This window comes from Chelonoidis abingdonii, chromosome 8, assembly GCF_003597395.2.
Source record: "Chelonoidis abingdonii isolate Lonesome George chromosome 8, CheloAbing_2.0, whole genome shotgun sequence".
Taxonomy (NCBI): Eukaryota; Metazoa; Chordata; order Testudines; family Testudinidae; genus Chelonoidis; species Chelonoidis abingdonii.
In genome coordinates this window covers 94,467,727-94,488,208 of record NC_133776.1, presented here as the reverse complement: position 1 = coordinate 94,488,208, position 20,482 = coordinate 94,467,727, and positions in this window count along the sequence as shown.

Sequence of the window (20,482 nt, the reverse complement as noted above, 5' to 3'; positions counted from 1 at the left end):
CAGGGGGTCAGACTTTAAAGTGACCTTGCCAGAGGGCTGAGGCAGGAGAAGAGGCAGTCCACCACAGGCTGAAGCAGCTGTCAGCAGGGAAGCAATAGAAGAGGAGATCCTGCGATGCCCCACCACAACAGGGTGCACCAACAGTGAGTCTCCTCTTCTATACTAGTCTTATTTGAAAAATAGCTTGTCCTAGAAACTTCAAGTAAGACTTGTTTGAAAGCTCTTAGTGAGATCCAGTGCATAGGACCAGCTCTGTGATGAGGCGAGGTGTATTTTGCAATTTATTCTCTAGCATGTCAAATTTACAGCGAATTTCTATACTTATAAAAAATCCTAAATATCTCTAGGTTTCACCTTCACTGCATTCCCATGGCTTCCAAGGTTGTGTTTTGAAAACTGCAACATCCTTGCAAGTTGTTGGCTTTAGGGGGAAAGGGTGGAGGAGGTTTAACCTTAATTGTATCAATGCTCAACCTTAGTGATGGTTATTGTTTGGGATACCGCTCTCCTACTGCCAGCATGATCCTGGCATAGCTGGCTTCCTACCATTCTGAGAAAACTTCAGGGCAGCATAAAGATCACTTTATGCCACTCTGGTGTAGCAAAGAGACCTCTCAGTGGACCAAGAGCAGGCCCAGAATGTGGAGTTTGAATAAAAAAATGCAGTTCATGTCTTAGGTGCTTTAGAAACCTCCCCCTCCTAATGTTCTTACTGGGTAGCTGAAATCAGCTGGGGGTTCAAATGGACAGATCCTAGATTTGGACAGCTAAGGGCTGGAGGCAGAGGGCTAGCAGCTGAAGGTCCTAAACTCCTTTCCTCCCACTTAATCTGATTGTCAGAATATTTTTTGCTTTCAGTGCATGTTGCCAAGCAAATATTTACTGAGTGGATGGAGGAGAGTTCTTATGGTTCTGTCGACATTATGTCAATACAGATTGATGTGTTTAAATGTTTAGTGGACACGATCGGTGCACTATATACACCCTGTAAAGTAAAAATAAATATGTTCAGCAGAACAGAAAAGTTCCACTGAACTCCTTATAGTGTACTCAGTAAAGGGTGGAATTCACCACTGTGCCAAGGGCTAGCACAAGATCTGTGCATCGCTTAACCCCTAGATGTCCTCAAAATAGAGCTGAGGGGAGATTTGAGTGGTGCACAGATCTCCTGCTGAGCCTTTAGACTTCGGGTGAATTTCAACCTAAAATGAATACAGTACAAATGAGAGAAACCAAGTGGGTTAGTCAATATCTTTTATTGGACCAGCTAATATCCTGGGACCAACACAGCTACAGCACTTCCCACTACAGTGCAAATGAACAGGTAGGCAGCAAATCAGACCGGAGGACCGAATGGTTCCTTCTGGCCTTACAATTTATGAGCCTATGAATGTAACATAAGAATGCCCATAGTGGGTCAGACCAAAGGTCCATCTAGCCCAGTATTCTGTCCTCCAACAGTGGCCAGTGCCAGGTGCTTCAGAGGCAATGACCAGAACAGATAATCCTCACATGATCCATCCTCTGTTGCCCATTCCCAGCTTTTGGCAAACAGAGACTAGAGACACTTCAGAGAATGGTTTTGCATCCCTGCCCCCACTTGCTAGTAGCCATTGATGGGCCTATCCTCCATGATGGAACTTATCCAGTTCTTTTCTTTTTGAACCCTGTTATAGTCTTGGCTTTCACAACATCCTCTAGCAAGGAGTTCCACAGGTTGACTGTGCATTGTATGAAGAAATACTTCCTTTTGTTTGTTTTTAAACCTGCTGCCTATTAATTTCATTGGGTGACCCCTAATTCTTGTGTTATGAGAAGGAGTAAGTAACACTTCCTTCGTTACTTTCTCCACACCAATCATGATTTTAAAGACCTCTGTCATATTCCCCCTTAGTCCTCTCTTTTCTAAGCTGAAAAGCCCCAGTCTTATTAATCTCTCCTCATATGAAAGCTGTTCCATACCCTTAATCATTTTTGTTGCCTTTTTCTGTGACTTTTCCATTTCTAAGACATCTTTTTTTGAGATTGGGTGACCAAATCTGCACACACTATTCAAGATGCGGGCATACCATGGATTTATATAGCGGCAATATGATATTTTCTGTCTTATTATCTATCCCTTTAATGTAGTGCAGAGCCCTGCTTGAAGAGCATTTCAGGTGCCCAATCAGACACCATTTTTCAGTTTTATTACCTTAACCAATGTTTATCAAAATTCCCCAAATGAACAAGATATTCTGAATATATTTTTAAAGCCCTTCCAGGCTGTGCACTTTCCTGCCAGCTGAGTTGTAAATCTCCACTTCAGGGGGTTTAATAATAGGAGTCCTGAGATAACCTTCGGTAGAGAAGCACAGATGGCAACCATATGAGAAGGCTACTGTGCCTGGGATGCCATCTGCATTCTAATCACCCCAGTAAAAGGGCCTCATTCAAACACTGGTATGTCATCCTGTGACATCTCCTAAGTGATGGTGATTCCCTGCCCTCCCCACTGGTGTGCATTGGGCCTGGACTTAGAAACCGAAATCCAGGCCCTGTTACACATTCCAATCCTGCAAACACGTGCGTTGCTTTAGGCAGATGAGTAAGGAGTTCCGTTGGCTTGAATGGAATTACTGGTGTGACCAAAGCAAAGTATGTGTGTGTTTGCAGGACCTGGGCCATAATATGGGGCAAGCATCTCATCTGGTGAATGTCTGTGCCCAAAGCTCCTACACAATGAAATCAGTATGTCTATCCTGCAGCCGGGAGCAAGATTTTTGCTGGTGGGGCTCATGCTCGGGCACTAAAAATAGCTGTGAGGACACTGCTGGACCGGTGGAGGCTTGGGCTAGCTATGGAAGCTCAAGCTCACCCTATTCCTTGGGTTCCAGCCCTGCCAGTGCCGCAATGTCCACACAGCGCTAGCTCAAGGCTGCCTACCTAGGCTGGGAGGCTTGCTTCCAGCTGCAGTGTAGATCTGCACTATTCTAATGTCCAAAACGCTCATCTCTACCCTGGGTGCCTTAATTGTCATATCATCTGTAATTAAAGAATGTCATCGTCTCTACTTCATGTGCTGTAGCAAGAGCTTTTGCCGCCTCTCAAATGGCTGAAGAGTCTCTTTTTTCACAAGGTGGATAGAAATATGCACAGTATTTGCTAGTTGCATTTGATTATGTAGTACCCTCTTCTCCTGCTGTGCATTGACTAATGGGTCTTGCTAGAAATCTTTCTACATCTGATGTAACCCCAAACTGATTTGTTGGCAGTAACCACACATTCTTTGTTACAGCTCTCACAATGCATCCTCTTTCTCTGGATATGTTCGTATGTCTCCCTTCATCTGCCTCATGACATTCTGTGCCTAGTGAAAGTTCATTTCTTTTTGGGAGGGGGACATATCTCTGGTATCCCGTGTGTTTTCATGACAATGACTTTATCATTGGCAAGATGCTAAAATTAGGTGGATTTCTGTACAAGTAATAGTTATAATTTGTTGGTGCATTTTTGGATAATCTAGTGTGGATTGGAATATTACAGCTTCGGAGAGCCAAGTTCTTCATTGTAATAAAGAAAGATGACTTTAAATGTTTATAATCCTATATCCTGTGCTGTACATAGGTCAAAAAGAGTGAAATGTTTCCAAATGATTTTAATCTTAGTGATGGTTTAAGGCTGTTAGCTGTAGAGTTGGTGAGGGGAGAGAATTTTCCCATTCTGTGAGAAGTTTTGAGATTCAAAGAATGGTCCTGTCCAACGAGGACAAAGTCAAAAATCTAAAACTTTTGCAAACTGAATTTTTTATTTAAAAAAAAAAAAGGCGTAGGTCAATCAACACTTCATTTTGACTGTGACCATTTTTTTTAACCACAATTTCATTTAAATTTCAAAGCAAAAAGTCTCTCGAAATCAGAAAACTAGATATTTTCATTTACAAGTTGAAATGAGACATGTCAACATCTTTGAAACTTTAAAAAAAAAAAGTCAAGAATTTGTCAAAACCAACCTTTTCCCATGAAAAGTTTTGGTTTTTGATGAGTTAACATTTTCCAACACAATATTTAATCAAATTTGTGATTAGGTCTAGTCAGTAGTTTACTTTACTGATTCTATTACCCTAGTTCCATTCAGTCTTCATCTTCCTTTCTTTCAAGGGACAATGGTTGTCATTAACTACTGCTTGCTGAGAATGTTCAAGGAGGCAGATGTATTTTGTAACCAAGCTTGGGTTTCCACATTCTCCAATTTTAACTTTCCTATCCAAAACGGCTTGCAAATTAGACCCAACAGTGCCAATCAAATTTCATCTGAAGTCAATGGAAGAGCTCCCAGTGATATCAGTGGGAGTTGGGTCAGGCCCTAATGCCCCAGTTAAAGAACTTAAGCGCATGCTTAACTTTAAGCAGTCCTGGACTTTTCACCTGCTTAAGTATTTTGTTGAATCAGAGCCTAAGAGGTTCTGTCTTGTCATAATACACAATGTCTTAATCTCGTCACTGTTTCCTGGCAATACTTAGTTTAGAATCTATACTGTGATCTAACTTCTGATCTTTCTCACCCATTGTTTGCTGTAGGACCATCAGCTGCCAAAATTTACATTTAGTTCCATACCACAAGAAATACTTAGAGTAGAGGATGATGTGAAAACAAGTCAACCTTCGTGATAGGAAATCCAGAAGACAAACCATTGACTCTCTCCCCAGTGTTAGGTGCCTGCACCATTTGTGAATAGTTTGTGTTCGACACTTGCTGTCTCATGCTGGTTGAATAGTGCCCACGAACCAGCTGGTATTCTTGTCCACAAATTGCTAAAACTATATTCAGGTACACTTTTGCTTAAAGTGTCTGGTTCTTTTCCTTTGAAAGATTTTCTTAATTTTACAACAGGATTCACCCTACAGCTCCTGTCCCTCCAGTGTCTGAGGAAACACTTTTAAAGCAGTCACACAGGTATTAGATACCTGAAATCCTTAGGAATAAATTCTTCCTTTGTTTACCCCCTCATTAGCCTGAATGAGGGGTTACAGGAGGAACTGAAAGCAGTGTGTGGCTGGATGTAGATAGGTCATGATCCCATTTCTGCAGAACCTCTGCTGAAGTCCAGTGCAATGATACTGAAAGTCAGAATGATACCCTAAACTGTCAGTTCCCCTCTCAAGTATTAGTCATGAGAAAGGATGGTTTTCACTTCTAGGTCACCGATTCCAATCCATCTCCCTAGCAGTGGTTCTATCCTCCAAGAAGGTCGGGGTGGGAGGCAGGTAGGGTCGGGGGTAACCTGTTATGTACATAAACGGAGGACTTTGGTGGGGCACAGCATAGGTGCTTAGGGTTGTCAGTGCAGCAGCTTTCTTTACATTTGTGCTAACAGTTCCTTGCATTCTTAATTACTTTAAAGACTGATCAGTATTATTGCCGAATAACCAGCTTCCATCAGACCTCACTGAGAGTCTGAGTGCAACTGGCCCAGAATGAACCTTCTGATAACCACCTTTACTCCAGGAAAAAACAGACCTCTGCCTGCCTTCCTTATTCCAGAACACCTCCCCTGGCCAGTCTGCAGAGAACACCATGGGGAACTGCATCAGTGATTCAGTTTTTGTGACAAGTTCAAACATTGCTGATTAGATCTCATGTTTTCCAGCAGGAGCTCTAAAACACTTGAGGTTACAAGCCACCCTTCATGTTCCTGTCTAGCATAAAAAGATTTTGTGGGCAGAATCGAGTGCATGATGACCACATCTCATCTAGCTCTTCCTAGCCAGACCCGCTATTTGGCTCTGAGAGGTTAAGTAAGAGGTGACGTTGCAGTCTGAGTTGGAGGTGGTTTTACTGTTACGTGGTGCTCAGAAAGTAGGTTACTGGGTCAGGAACAGTAAGTTCTGACTGTTTGCCAGCTAGTGCTTCTTCCCCCCCCCCCATGTTTATACTGCTGTGACCTGCCATGCTAAAATGAGTCTAAAATGAATGCGGGCAGTGCTTCGAAATGGTAAGATGTCTGATTGAACTTGTCCTTCTGTACTTGTGTCAGATTATCCGTTTGCAGCATGTTTGCGCTATGCTGGCTTCCTTTCTAGAAAGGAAAAGTTAAGCTCAGTGGAATCCTATTGCCATAAAAGGTACTGCTTTTTTTTTTTTTAACTACTAGCTTGAAGTCCATTTTAAAAAAGAAAGAAGGTGGGGAGCTAGTGTTTGAATCAATCCTTTTGATTCAGAGAGATGGGTTCAATCAGAATTCAAACCTGGATTTCCAGCACTCCTAAATCTGGGGGTGCTTTTGATCTAGGGCCTTTGTTAAGCATGTTGCAAGTGCCTCCAACCTTTACAAAGTTTAGATCCATACCTTGGTCTGGATTTTGAACTTCTTCAGAACTGTGGGGTTTGGAATAAGGAGGGTTTGAGTCAAACCCATTTCTATATGACACAAACATCAGTTGCCTATGTTGCTCAGAGTCCTGATTTGGAAGAAAGGAATAGAGGTTTTCCCTATCATAGGTGCACTGAGATGTAAAAATCCCTACAGCAATGACTGCTGGCTTTGTCCCGTCACGCGTGCAGCTCCCAACAGGATCAGATTTCCTAACGAGAGCCAAGTTTGGTGTGGAAAATCAAAGGGGAGCAATCATACAAACTTTTGAGCAAAAGAGAATGCTCACTTTGGCAATGCTTCTATTCAATTTTAAGGGTGAAGTTCACTCATGCTGCAGAGGGTTTTGTACCAGCCCATGGTCAGGCAACAAAGGACAAATTCCTATCCCTGCATCTTGCAATAGGGAGCAACATTCTGCTATTAAACAAGCTGGGTATAATTGAGAGAGGCTGGAAAAAAACAATGGGGCCATAGGCCTAACAAAGGGGAGATGGCGTGACAGCAGCCATTCTTCCTTCCTTTGGACTGGAGTCAGATCTTATAGGGATAATCCCGGTATTTGGGACTTTTTCTTATATAGGCTTCTGTGACACTCCCCCCCCACACAACCCGGTTTTTCACATTTGCTGTCTGGTCACCCACCTGCCTAGAGATGCAACCAGGCTGTCTGTGAGTTGGGAGGGTGAATTCTAGCACCCGATCCAACCCCTGTTGTTGTCAATGGGAGACTTTCCACTGATTTCAATGGAAGATGAAGCCATTTACTCAGACTCTGTGCAGGGAGGGGAACTTCACCCAAAATGAAATTCACAATTAGATCTTGGCAGCAAATCAAATCCAGCCCCGGGCATTGATCAGTGCCTTTCCTGCATGGTTTTGGGGGGGTGCGCCCAGCCCCACGCCGCAACTGCTTTAAATGCAGGGTTTGGGGCTCGCAAGAAATGCAGGATTGTTATAAATAGGCATGAATAATATAATCAATAAAATATTCTTTAAAATCCACTTCTAGTAATAGGTCCAGTGGCACTCTGCCAAAGATGAATGTAGGGGAAAGCATGTGGACCATTGGGCCAGATGAGTCGTCCAATTTTCTGTGCTTAAGAAAATGTGTCTAAATAAAACTTTATTAGCTCCCCTCTCCTGAAACCTTTCCCTTCAATCAAACATTCAGAGAGCTTTCTGAGATCAAGCCGGACATGTCAAGAAAGAGGACAGGCCGGTGTCAATTACCTGTCTTTGCTGAGCTCCGGTGCCATCTAATCACAATTCATCAGCACCGCATCGTGTCAATGCTCTGTGTGGCATATGATCTCAGCATTCTTTACATGCCTCTTCACATTTCCTGCTCTGGACCTGAAAATGTCTTGCTTTCAGTAACTAGGTTTTTTTTTTCATAATGTACCTGCCTTGCCCAAAGATGGGTGGGGTGAATAATTTGCTAGGAAAACATATGACTCTGTTTCAAAAGGCTGATCTAGCTTATGCCCTTTCACTTTTCTTTAAATAGTGTATCAAATTGCATCATCTATCAGAAGCAATGCTGTTAATGAAAGACTATCAAGTTGTCCCAGTAGCAAAGTTTCCCTGATGTCCGTGGCTCAGCAGGTACTGGTTATCCCTACTGACTTGGTTACCCCACTGCTGACAATCAGTACAGATACTGAGAGAGAATATGTCAAGTCTGACTCTACGGGCCTCATACTGCTGAGGTGCTGAGTATATTGGGCAAAGGACTGGATTGCAATAGGCAGTGAAGAAGCAAGCAACCGACAGGACCGGACCCCAGTTCATTATATTGGTTATAATGGTGGGCCACATCCTCAGCTGGTGCAAACTGGCATAGCTCCATTGAAGGCAGCAGAGCTCCACTGATTTATACAAGCAAAGGATCTGGCCCAACGTAGGCTTGGTCTACGCTGGGGGCGGGGTGTCGATCTAAGTTATGCAACTTCAGCTCTGTGAATAACGTAGCTGAAGTTGACGCACTTAGATGACACTGCTGATGAATAGTGGTTTTTAAATGGAAGTAAAGAATGGAAATAATCTCCAGTGTTTAGAGCAAAGGACTTAGTGTCAGGAGAATTGGATTCTCCACTGGCTTGTTAGTTCCTACCTGCTCTGTACCTTGATTTCCCTATCTGTGAAATGGAGGCAATAGTATATAGCCACTTCCACAAAGTATTTTTTAAATGGAAATCAATATACAAGAGCAGAGAATTATCATTGCTATTCATCCCTAGAACACTTAATCCTCTCTAGTGAGGGATTCTCAACATATCAATTTTAAAGGAAAAATATCAAACCCCAGTAGAAGCATGCTACCTGGGAACTCACAAAATATTATGATATGCAAACATCCTTTATTTTATTCTTTCTCCAGTCAAAGGAAAAATATATAGGAAAAGTATATAGGATTCTGTACCAAAAATTTGGCTACACTCTTAAGATGTAACCGTTGCTCGGGGGATTGATAATAGCATGTAGTCTTATCTCAGTCACTCACTGAAACCCAGACCAGTTCACTAGCAATCAAAAGATGTTACCAGCTGCTATCTCTTCAGTAGCCTATGCAAAATGAGTCTCAGTCCAGTAACCAATGGACAAGTGTTTATATCCCAAAGTCCTACCCCCATAATCAGCACTCCTTAGCAGTCTCTTTGGAGAGCTCAGGCAAGGAATTAGATGTGCGTAAAATCTGCATGAGAGTCTTCCCCCCAGAAGCTTCCCTCCAGATCAAGGTTGAAGCATATTAGTGGGGCAGTTGGTAGGGTTGCCAGCACCATCACTACTTTAGTTGTACCTATTTAGCAGCAAAATAGAAGACTTTGCGCTCCTGGGCTGATAATGCAGCATCTCCGAATAATATTAGGTAGTTCTTAGATGCATGACATAGGTGTGTGCACAGGTGCTCCGTCTCTCTCTCTCTCACACACACACAATATAAAATCATCAACTTCAAAAATTATGGGCGAGGACAAGAAATTGTTTAGTGCCATAATCTCATCCAGAGGCTACCGTGGTTTTTATTCAATTAATTATGCTTGATGTTTTATTTGCCATTTACTTTTAATGAAATCATCCCTCCCACCTCAATGACATAACTGCCAAGTCCTGTAGCCACCATCCACTCACTCAAAACCTGGATGGAAAGGGATTTTTTTTCCCCTATAGCTTAGGCCAGGCTTAGGTGATTAGGCCACATGGAGGCTTGGGTCCAAGACAGTTTAGCAGAGGCAATGACTGTTCCATCAGTGTTGGACTTCACCATGGGGGCAAGAGCCAATCTGCCCTGGAGTAGAGCAGTATTTAGATCCAGGCTCTTGTCTGAGGCCATCTCTAGTTTTCATTTTACCAGTTTTGCTTATTCATGCTGCTCGGCACCGTGAAAACACCAAGTGCCATAAAATAAAACTAGCCGGTTTCACAGCGTTCTGAGACCTACTGCCACTAAAAGGGGGGTGGGTGTTAATTCATGTCTATTATAGGGTGACCAGATGTCTCGATTTTATAGGGATGGTCCCGATTTTGGGGTCTTTTTCTTATATAGGCTCCTATTACCCTCCACCCCCGTCTCGATTTTCAGACTTGCTGTCCGGTCACTCTAGTCTATTAGTGTAGCAAGGGTTTAGCCTTTCTGCCTTCCCAGCCACCTGCTGATAGCCTACCACTGACCACCCGATATCCTCTGCTCTTTGGCACTGCTCTTCCAAACGGTCTCCCACTGGAGGAAACACTCACTGGTGTCCCCTTCATGGGCTCCTCTTGAAAGCATTTAAATGAGGGGGAAGCAAAATCATTACTTGAACTGGAAACCAAACAGAGGACACAGAATGCAAAGAGCTTGGGATCTGGGGTAAAGAGAAGCTGGAGAGGTTGTCAATCTCTCAAGCCTTTAGGGCAAGTTCCAGAATTCCTGAAAACCAGAGTAGAACTTAAGGGCTATTCTATTGAATTTATTTTATGCTTAAATCTAAATGGAATGAAAACACACTCTGTATGGCTCTAGAGTCTGAGTTATAAATGATGGGCCTGTTTTTTTATGGAAATGTTGCAATAGAGGAGGGTTGTCTCTTCCTTCCAGATGAATGGGGGGGAGGAAGGTTGCTGGATTCTTTTTCTTTAAAGAAGGCCCTACAGCTATAAGCAGGAGTTCTCTTGCGCTGTGCTAAATAAGTCCTACAAAGCTCGTGAGTTGCCGAAGGGCACACTGGAATAGTCCTGACTCCATTTGGATACTAGGAGTTCCTTGAGGGGACAGAAGCTTTTACAATTGGGGTGAACAAGAGTGAGGGGAAGGACTGTGGGCAAAGTAAAGTCTGTAGCCAATGCCAGGAAAATACGAAATAGAATTAAAGGGCCAGATCCTCAGCTGATGTAAATCATTGTAGCTCCAACATCAGTAGAGCTATGTAGATTTATATCAGTTGGCCCTTGGCATGTGTTTTAATGCACCGGTGTTGCAGGTAATATCTTTTATTAGATCAATTTCTGTTGGTGAAAGACAAGCTTCTGAGCTCCACAACGCTGGTCCAACAAAAGATATTACCTCACCCACTTTGTCTCTCTAACACGCAGTGACATTCAAAAACCTGGATAAGTAGCTTCTTTCTGTCTTTGTGGTTCTGAGAGAGACTCTCCTATAATAAAATGAGAAAGTAATACCTAACACAGAAGCTCCAGGTAGAAGGCAGCTTGTGGCAATGAGCTCTCTGATAGCTAGCTGAAGAACTGACTCCCCTCTGTCTTCCATGAATATTTTTGTTACAAAAAATGTGCTGGTTTTGTCCAAAATATTTTTGGCTGAGCTTTTCTGCTCTGCTCTAGAGCCTTCACTTTTGCAGTTCCTTGAGAAGCAAGGTCAAACACGTGTGAAGACTAATGCTCATATTCCTCACCAAAAGGTGAGGCTTCCTGTATGGCCCAGAAAGCTCTCTCCACTCTGAATAATGGCTGAGCATAAAACCCCTAGAGCGGAAACGCTGCAGGCTGCTTAATACAAGCAGTACGAGCCTCACTCACCAAAGGCCGGGAGGTTAGGAGCATGGAGCTCCATCCTTCCAAAGCCTAGAGAAAAGGACTTGGGTCTTCTGCGTCTTTCAGGCTCTGCATGTGTGTGAATGTGCTCACAAGCACTGCGATCTCTGTTTAGAATGGGACTATCAGCAAGGGCTTCTGAGTTTTCATGCTGAAGCCAATGGACAATTCTCCTGTTAACTGAGTGGGAACAAGAGTAGTCCCTCTGTCAGCTACTCATTGTGTGAGCCTGGGCAAGATGCTTAAACCCTCTAGGGAGGATTCATCTGTGTACCAGTGTAGAACCACTGTCCTTTCAGACGCAGGTGATGGCCTGTTTGGACCCTAGTACTGGTTATTGCAGCCCTGAGGGCTACCTTCAATTGCCATGCCCCCTATTAGCCTTGTCATCTCCTGCCACTACCCCTCACTGGAACACTCCTTGCATGCCCTTTATGCCAGGAGGGCAGTGCTGTCATGGGGCAGGTGGTCCCTTGCACCAGGGATAGTTTCGGGGGTGGGGGACAGGACTTGCAGCTCCTTTGTGCCTACATGTCTCACTGCCCCATCCGTGTATGTGGGATAACAAGTCTTCCTTGACTCTCAGGGGGTGTGAGGCTTCATTAATGTACCCGTAGAGCAGTGTGCGATCTATGGATAGAAGTAAATGTGTGGTTATTTATCAGTGGAGACCACAGGAGTTGTGCTAGTAATGAATGACAGCCCTGGTGCCACTAGTCCTCTGTCAATTATTCACAGCAAAGCAGCAGGAGGTCGCAAGGAGTCATGTCTTACTCCCGTGTTAGGTTAAAGAGCAGTGCTTATGCCAGATTTGCAGCCTGCTGCAGTACGTTTGGGGAGCCCTGTGTTACACTTATGAATAGCTTATGTATGATTGTTCTGCTCCATGGGTGAAGGTTACCAACTTACCACTGCTCCAAGAAGTATTTAAAAAAACAGGGTGGCGGAGTGATTGCCTCTCAGAGGTTCCACCTTGGGGCTGGCTTGCATATACTGGTTCAGGCTGGGTTTTCCAGAGAGCAGGGAACAAAGAAATGCCTCTTGGTGTAAAAGGATGAGCTTGATCTGATACATGATTTGATTCAACAAACTGACAGGATCTTGGGTCCAAGGGAGATCCCAACCCTTTCTGACGGGTTGGAAAGGGCTGACTCCTACCCGTGGTGGAGTTGGGGGTAACCTCTGGTAAGCTTTGAGTATGTGTGTAGGAACTCCTATTGGGGGGGTAGGGCAGGTCCTCCCTGTAGTGGCTTTTTAAAAAAAAAAATAGTTTAAGAGTAAATGTACTCTGCTGAGAGAGATCTGTATGGTCACTGGTAAAAACGCTCATGTGAGCTCAGTGTGAAAGCACACCCAGGTGCTGGCCTCTGGGCAGACAGGCTTGCTGGAGCTATCACCATTTATGGTAGCAGGTTAGGGGACTGGTGACCCAGCTTCCTGCCCAGAGACAGGCGGTGACTGGAGACCTGACTGGGGCCCGAGCCATAGAGGGGAAATATGGGTTCTTGAAACTGACAGGGTCCATTTAACAGTACTTTGTAAATGCTTATTAGTAATAAGCAAGATGGCACAGCTGAGGCCTGGTACATTTCCTCTGATTCCAAGATTGAGGGAAACCTGATCAAGTGAGGCAGTATGACTGAAAGGTCAGCTCTCCTAATAAATCACAGATGTGTGGCGAGCGGGGAAACAGCCCTAGTTACAAGAGAAGAGCTGTGCACCTGTTCAGATTCAAAGTAAACAGACTTATTTACAGATATGGGAATAAACCTGGCTTCCCCCAGCTCCTCAGGAGCATCAAAGCCCACAATGTCACTGCTGGTAAACTGCTGCCTGAGACAGGGCCTGTGATTCTGCTGCTTGTGTGTCGCTGCTTCAACAAAGCCACACTAATTGGATTAATATAGATGTGAGTCCGTCACTGCTCTTACCTGATTCTTTGCAGGTTCTATTGATCTGAAGCTCTGTTAGGGCCTGTTTTTTAAAGGACTGCATTGTAACTAGGGCTGGGTTTTCTCAAAGGAGCTTAAGAGTTTTGGGCACCCAAATCCCATTGACTTTTGTTACAAACCTAATTCCCTTGGGCTCACCAATGTCAAACACACATCCTGGGATTCGCCTGGAGTTCAATCTGAATGAAACCAATAGCTCTGCCACCCCTACTAAGCTTCACATGGCTTTGTCTGATGAGAATCCTGACCAGGTTAGCATGAGACTGGGCCCAGATTTATCCTGGAGGTTCAAGGTCCTTTGCAAGCTTCTCAGTGGACTTGGTCAGACTTCAAGTTTGTAACACAACTGAAGTTGACAGTTTTTTTTCCCCTATGGTTTTGGCCTCTGATGTGAACAGTTTTGAAGCTCTTGGTTAAACCCCAATTTAAATAGGAGGATGCTACTGGCAGGTGTTAGCCAGGAAGACTACTTGACTGTGATATGTGCTTTCTTTGGTCATTAGAATGCAGATAGGTGAGCTACATGCCCAGAACATATCTTCCCCCAGTTGTCTGAAGTGGGGATGAGTTGACAGATGGAATAGCTGGATATGTTGGTTCATTTTGAGGAGGCTCACAAGGAAATTCGGTTTTAATATGCTCATGATCAGAGTTGTTGACTGAATTATATCTACTTTGCCTTTTGAAAAGTGCCAGGGGAACGAGACTGAACTATACATTCTGAGTAAATTGTTGTACTGCTATCTCTTCTCATGTGCTCTACTTGCCCATCCATGTCAGACGCACCGCGAGTTGCTCCACTTCAACTCATTTTTTGTTTAATGGACTAATCTGGGCTAGTCAGATGGGCAGAGATGCCACAGGGTTAAGGAAACCATTGAAGGGCCGCATGCATTCACTTTGGAGAGCCTTGATAGAATGCTCTGCTCTGAGAGAGACTCTCAAAAGATAATGATGGAAGTGATCAGAATATTGGCAGCACCCAGAGAGGCCTCCTCTGAGCAACTCCCTCTGCACAGTTCTGTCTTTAGACTAGACCGTTAGCTGCTGCATCATATTAATTGCACCAAGGTATCCTCATTTGCCTGTTCCTTAGGTCTTCCAACCAACAGGAATAGAGCAACTCACATGAATTCCACACTCACCCCTAAGATTGTGCTGTGGGATCATTAACCCTTTAATTACCAGATTAGCACAGTCTGCCAAGTCCATTTCGGACAATCCCAGTGTTCGGATGGCTACAGCTGAAGCTCACCTGAATTTTTCGTTAAATCTGCAGTGCTAGTTGGAAATCTTGCCAGCCAGCCTTTCTGGGCATATTTGAGCACTCCGTTATGCTCCCTCTAGACTGGAATCATTGAGGGCCCAGCCTTGCAAGGTGAGGCGCCAATGGCAGGCACACAGCACCACATAGCATCCAACCCTGCAAGGTGCCAAAGTGCAGAGGGGTGTGGGAAATACTTAATGCTTGGGTAACTCCTTCCCCTTTATCTAACCTTAATAAAAGGTCAGGTTGAGATCTGAAGACTTGAGTCCTCTTTTTACATTGTCCAAAGAGGTTCGCCGATCTCTGGTTGGAATCGAGTCCAATGGACCTTCACTACAAGCACGTCTCAAGGAGCATGTGTAATAGCTTGATGAACATGGAGTGAGCTTTCAACATGCACATATTTGGGAGGGAGGATGCATGTGTAATGACTGCATGCCTGAATCTAGGGAGGTGTTTTCGCACATCCAGCTCATATGCATGAATTGGGGGATTTGCATATCTAAATCAGGCATGCACACCTTTGTGTAAGCCCCCATCTAAATATATGGACCTCAGCATCCTCTTCCATGAAAGGGTTACTCGGCATCATGCTTTATTGCTACTGATTTCATTGTACAGCCCATCCCTACAGTATATGAGATTCTTACTATGTGGTGATTCTAACAAGTAAGACATGAGAACCATTTTTATATGCCGGTAAATCTGTTTAGCCTAGAAGAGGCTTTGATAGCAGCGTATGGCATTTGCAGAATGTGTTTAACTGTGGCATTGTATATCATGTGAAATGTGCTAACTGGATTGGCAGTTTATTTATCAGGGTTATGATGACTTTTAAAGGTAGCAATTTCTTTTCTAATGAATCAAATCTAAGCCAAAAATTTGAGATTTTGTAAGATAAATACTAGACAGGACAGTCTGAGTTCCCCTCTTTTTCGCTAGGGTGTGAGTAGGTGTCAGCTTTGGGGGTTTAGTCCTCTGTGTCTAAGGCAACTCTTCATAGAAGGGCTAGCAATTCTCCAGCTTTCCAGCAGATCTTTACAAATTGGTCTGCATGCCTGTGCTCTCCTAGTTCGATGAGCAAGGCATTCAGGGGTTTATTATGATGAGGACACCTCAGAAGTGGCTGAAAAGCTCAGCAGCACCAGGTCTAGAAGAGAATTGGCAAGTGGTAGCTTTACCATGAGGACCAATCTTAATGACAGGGGAACTTAAGGAGCAGATGGTGATGCTCCTGCGGTTATGGGGGTGGGGAGCCTATTCAGATGGTGGATCTGAGAGGGTCCTTCTGCAGTACTGATGTCTCCTAAAACAGCAATTGGCTAGACCAGCTAACCCTGCTGGAGACAGATGGGTGGAGGATGACTTGTTTCTAGTGTTCTGATGGTGTTACTGCTGTGTATCTAGATGGGTTTTACTGGAACATTTGACTATCCTCTCTGCTAATTAGTTGCTGGAGGATTCTGAACTGAAGGGAACTTGTTACATCAATGAAATGTCTGCTTTCAAAAGGAATAAATGGGGAAATAAAAACACTTAATCTCCATTCCAGAACATCCACTAAGTTGAAAAGTGTGCGTATGCTACATCTTAAAACCTGTGGCAGAGTCTCAGAGCCCAGGTGGACAGAGCTTGAGATCTGAAGCCCAGGGGTTTCCAGAGCCTGAATTCCTGCCAAAACCCCCATGTCAACGCAGCATTTTATAGCACTGTGGCATGGGCCTGTGCATGTAGACCCAGGCTGTGCCATGGGTTTTCAAACACAGCATAAACATCCCTCCAGGGAGCAGTCACCAAGTTCTACTGCCGTCCCAGAGCCCTGCATCCGTGCACAGCTTCTTGCAGGGTCTGCACTCTTCACCAGATGCCATAAACCAATGTTATCAGACCATAGACTTGCAATGTACTGTAACTATTTAGGAGTCCAATCCAGCTCTCCCTGAAGTCCAATAAGAGTCTTTCCAGGGACTTGAGTGGGCATTGAGTCAGGCCCTTTCATTGCAACAATGATGTGGTAAGAACTGGCTTCATCCTATGGTACTAGAGGGAAGAGAGAGCAAGAGGTGTTTCTTGTGGGTTCCTCTCAAGCTAAGCAGGGGTGAACTGAGGTCTGTTCTTGGATGGGAAAACTTTCAAGGAACGCTTAGATGCTTTGGAAAATGGTGCTTGTGAACAACTTCTGAGTCATTACTGAACCAATTTCATGGTGTGGTGCAAGGCAGCTCTGTGGTGCTGGAAGTGCTCCCTTTTGAGCTGAGATGTAGAGTCACTTGCAGGATTTTATTTTTTTTTTGGCAGGACTAAGGGCATTAACAGGGTTTCATGGCCAAATCCCAATTTCAGTAACATTGCACTGCCTTCCTAAATATCCCTCTTCAATTTTAATTGGATCTTGTATTCATTTCCTGTCCTGAATTGTTGGGGCAATGTTGCTCTTAACTGAACTCACACCTTTCACCCCAGAGTTGGCTGCATTTTGTTCACAAATGAAGCCTTCTCTGTGTATGTGGGTTTATGTTTGCTTTGCCCTTTGGGTTCTTTGTGTTGAAAGGCACTATTTGAATGTATTTCTTACATTACTTTCTCCTTTGTGGCTTGGGGTTTCCAATAAGCATGACACTTGCTATCACTTCCCCAGCACAAGCAGCCAGTGGTTATTTAACTGCCCACATCTCTCTAAAAATAGAAATCTATGGCTCCAAAGTACTTACACGTTTTCATTACCATATGAACTGTCTTCTCCTGGTTACCCCATCCTATTAATATCCTCTCAAGCCTCTGGTTTCTCTAACTGTTTAGCAAAAGTCACTTTTTCCAGACCATGGCTGTTGATATTTCTGTACTCTGAGATCAGAGCTCCTATCCCATCCACCCAATAGACACAGGGAGTTGATCAGATACACACATACATCTTTCTATGGAAACTTATGGTCTGCTGTGGTTTGTGGGGTATGACTGATGAGGGAGGGATAGCTCAGTGGTTTGAGCATTGGCCTGCTAAACCCAGGGTTGTGAGTTCAATTCTTGAGGAGGCCATCCAGGGCAAAAATCTATCTGGGGATTGGTCCTGCTTTGAGCAGGGGGTTGGACTAGATGGCCTCCTGAGGTCCCTTCCAACCCTGAGATTCTATGATATGCTATTCCTTGGTTTGGATTGTTATAGATCCCTTGAGAAAAGACACTCAAGCAGAATCTGAAAGTTCAGGAAGATAGTGGGCTGGCTGAAGTATAGGAAACGGCAAAATAGATTAGAAGAGGCAAAGAGACTTTCTTTTCATCCAAAAGGAATTGGATCAAGAGTTGGCTTTCAGAAAACACAATACCCTCCTGCAAAGTAAGAATTCCAGTTATGAAACTCTTTGAAGATTTTGAGGTCAGAGCTTCTTCTGGCATGAGGAAAGAGGTAGTGGAGCAGTGATGCTCTTTGAAAATCACTTTTATTGCCAGGTGTGGGCTGTTGAATTAGAAATCCACTAACTAGATTGTATCTAATCTTGTACACAAGGAGTCTGTAGGCCTAAAAGTTGGGCATTGGAGATTGGATAATAGTTACCCTGCATTTTATCTAGAGAGGGACAGATCCTCAGCTGGTATAAGGCAGCATAGCCCCCTTTGTGTAGCCCAGTCACTGTACCTGGGGTGATGCTAGTCTTGCCACTGCAATTTGGCTGGGCCCTGGTGCCAAGGATTTTTGCTTTCACTCCATTTCCCCACCATGTTCTAGTGCAGTGGTTCTCAGCTGGGGTCTGGGGCCCAGGGCCACCAAGAGTGGGTTTGGGCCCTAGTGAAAAAAAATGTTGGGGCTCCCCAGCAAGGGTGGACCAGCTAAACAGGGCCAATGAAGCCGATGAAGCTGGGCCCCCTTCCAGACCACTGGGCCATGGTAATTTGTACTGGCTGCCCCCTCCCCCTGTCGGCCCTGCTGGGGACCCTTGAGGGAGAAACCATGAGCAGAGTTCAGGAGCCAGCATTAGACTTGCTGGGGCCCAGGACAGAAAGCCGAAGCCCCACTGCATGGGGCTGAAGCGCAGGCCCTGGAGCCCCACCACCCTGGGCTGAAGCCAAAGCCTGACCAGTGTAGCTTTGTTGGGCCCCCTATGGCATGGGGTCCTGTGCAGTTGCCCTGTTTGCTACCCCATAATGCCAGCCCTGGCAGTGAAGTTTTTATAACATGTTTTGGGGGACGGGGGTTAGAAAGAAAAAGGTTGAGAACCCCCATTCTAGTGCACCTTCCGCAGGGCATGCCACAGCATGGGCCCTATCGGTAGGAAATAAAACATTTCCTCATGAAATGTCTTGTCTCCTCTTGGGTCCCAGCTAGGAGAAGGAAGGGGTGGGCTGCCACAAAGGTTGGTTTCCTAATGAACTGTTAAAAGATGCTGTGTCCATTTGTGCTGGAATTACAATTCATACCGTGCTCTGGCTACGTGCACTCTTTCTATTTACATTTTTATGTACAGTATGTTTTTCTTTCCATTTCCACACATTAATCTCTTTGTTAAGATTCTCACCCACTCTGAACAGGCAGGAAGCACAGATGGCTAGATGCAGATTTTTATTTTTTTCATTGTTTAATTTCCACAGTCCATTGAATGTCAGCAACATTTAAGTTACATAAACCTTAAATGTCTTATTTAAAATAGAGATCAGTTGCTGAGCCTAACTTCCGCTAATCACCTTGCATTGAGAATGTTTCAACATTTGGCTCTGATGTGGAGGAGACTGTACAGTGCTATAGAAACACATAAGGTTTGGCTGAAGTAGTAAAGGCTATTTGGCCTGGCAAGACTATTCTAGGAGGACATTTAGGAATTCTGCATTAGACAGAGGATCATGGGAGTACATTAAAATCCAGAGGTAACCTTCCCATACTATGTACGTGTAAGTAGGGGTTGTCAGACTACAGACAATGTAAGAAGCCACTCAATCTTTGGTGCCTGAATACGCTGAACCCCACAAGAACTTTTTTCTGAGGTCCAGCACTTAAGTTTGGAGTTTGTTTTGCTACAATGGGAAAAAAAAACAACACCATACCTTCTTACAACTTGTAATCAGCAGTATGTTTCCTCAATCCTGTGAGCAGAATTCAGCTCTGGTTGAAGTAACTTAAACTCTAGTGATGTGAGTGGAATTCCATTGACACCACATCTGAGATTGGCCCCATTATTTCATTAAAGCAGAGTTCTCAACCAGGGGTGCGCGTGTAATGCTGAGAGACCCCGGTCATTGGGATTGAACCTTGGACTTCTGGCGCTTAGTGCATGAGCCTCTGCCGCATGAGCTAAAAACCAACTGGCTGTTTAGCTAAGGCTATAGAACAGACTCATTAATTGCTCTCTAAGTGGTCTCTGTCCCACTAGATGGGACAGAGCACCACACCCAGGAGCTGTATGAGTTACACACGTACTTCTGAGGGAGGATGCTGAGGTCTTCCAGGGCGTACATCAACTCATCTGGACTGGTATTTCTCAACCTGGAGATTGACACCCCCCCAGGGGGAGCACGGGATGAATTTAGGGGTGTCACAAGTGCAGGCCAGGTGTTAAGTGGTGAAAGCAGGGCAGCTGCCTCGGGCCCCGTGCCACAAGGGGCCCTGTGAAGCTAAGTTACATGCTTCACCCCCAGATGATGGGGCTTAGGCTTGGCTGCAGATTCCTGAAGTGGGTACAGTAGTCTGAAAAGGTTAAGAACCACTGCACTAGAGTAGGTGCCAGTGAAGAGATAGGAGGGTTACATCCAGTACATTATAGGGCTGGGTTTAGGTTTGTGCTTAACAATTTCTCCTCCAGGGAAGGAATTATGAACTAACTTACCTCCTTGTCCAGTGAGATTACACGTGTCATGGAGCCTTGGAACAACAGGCCAGTGGTATGC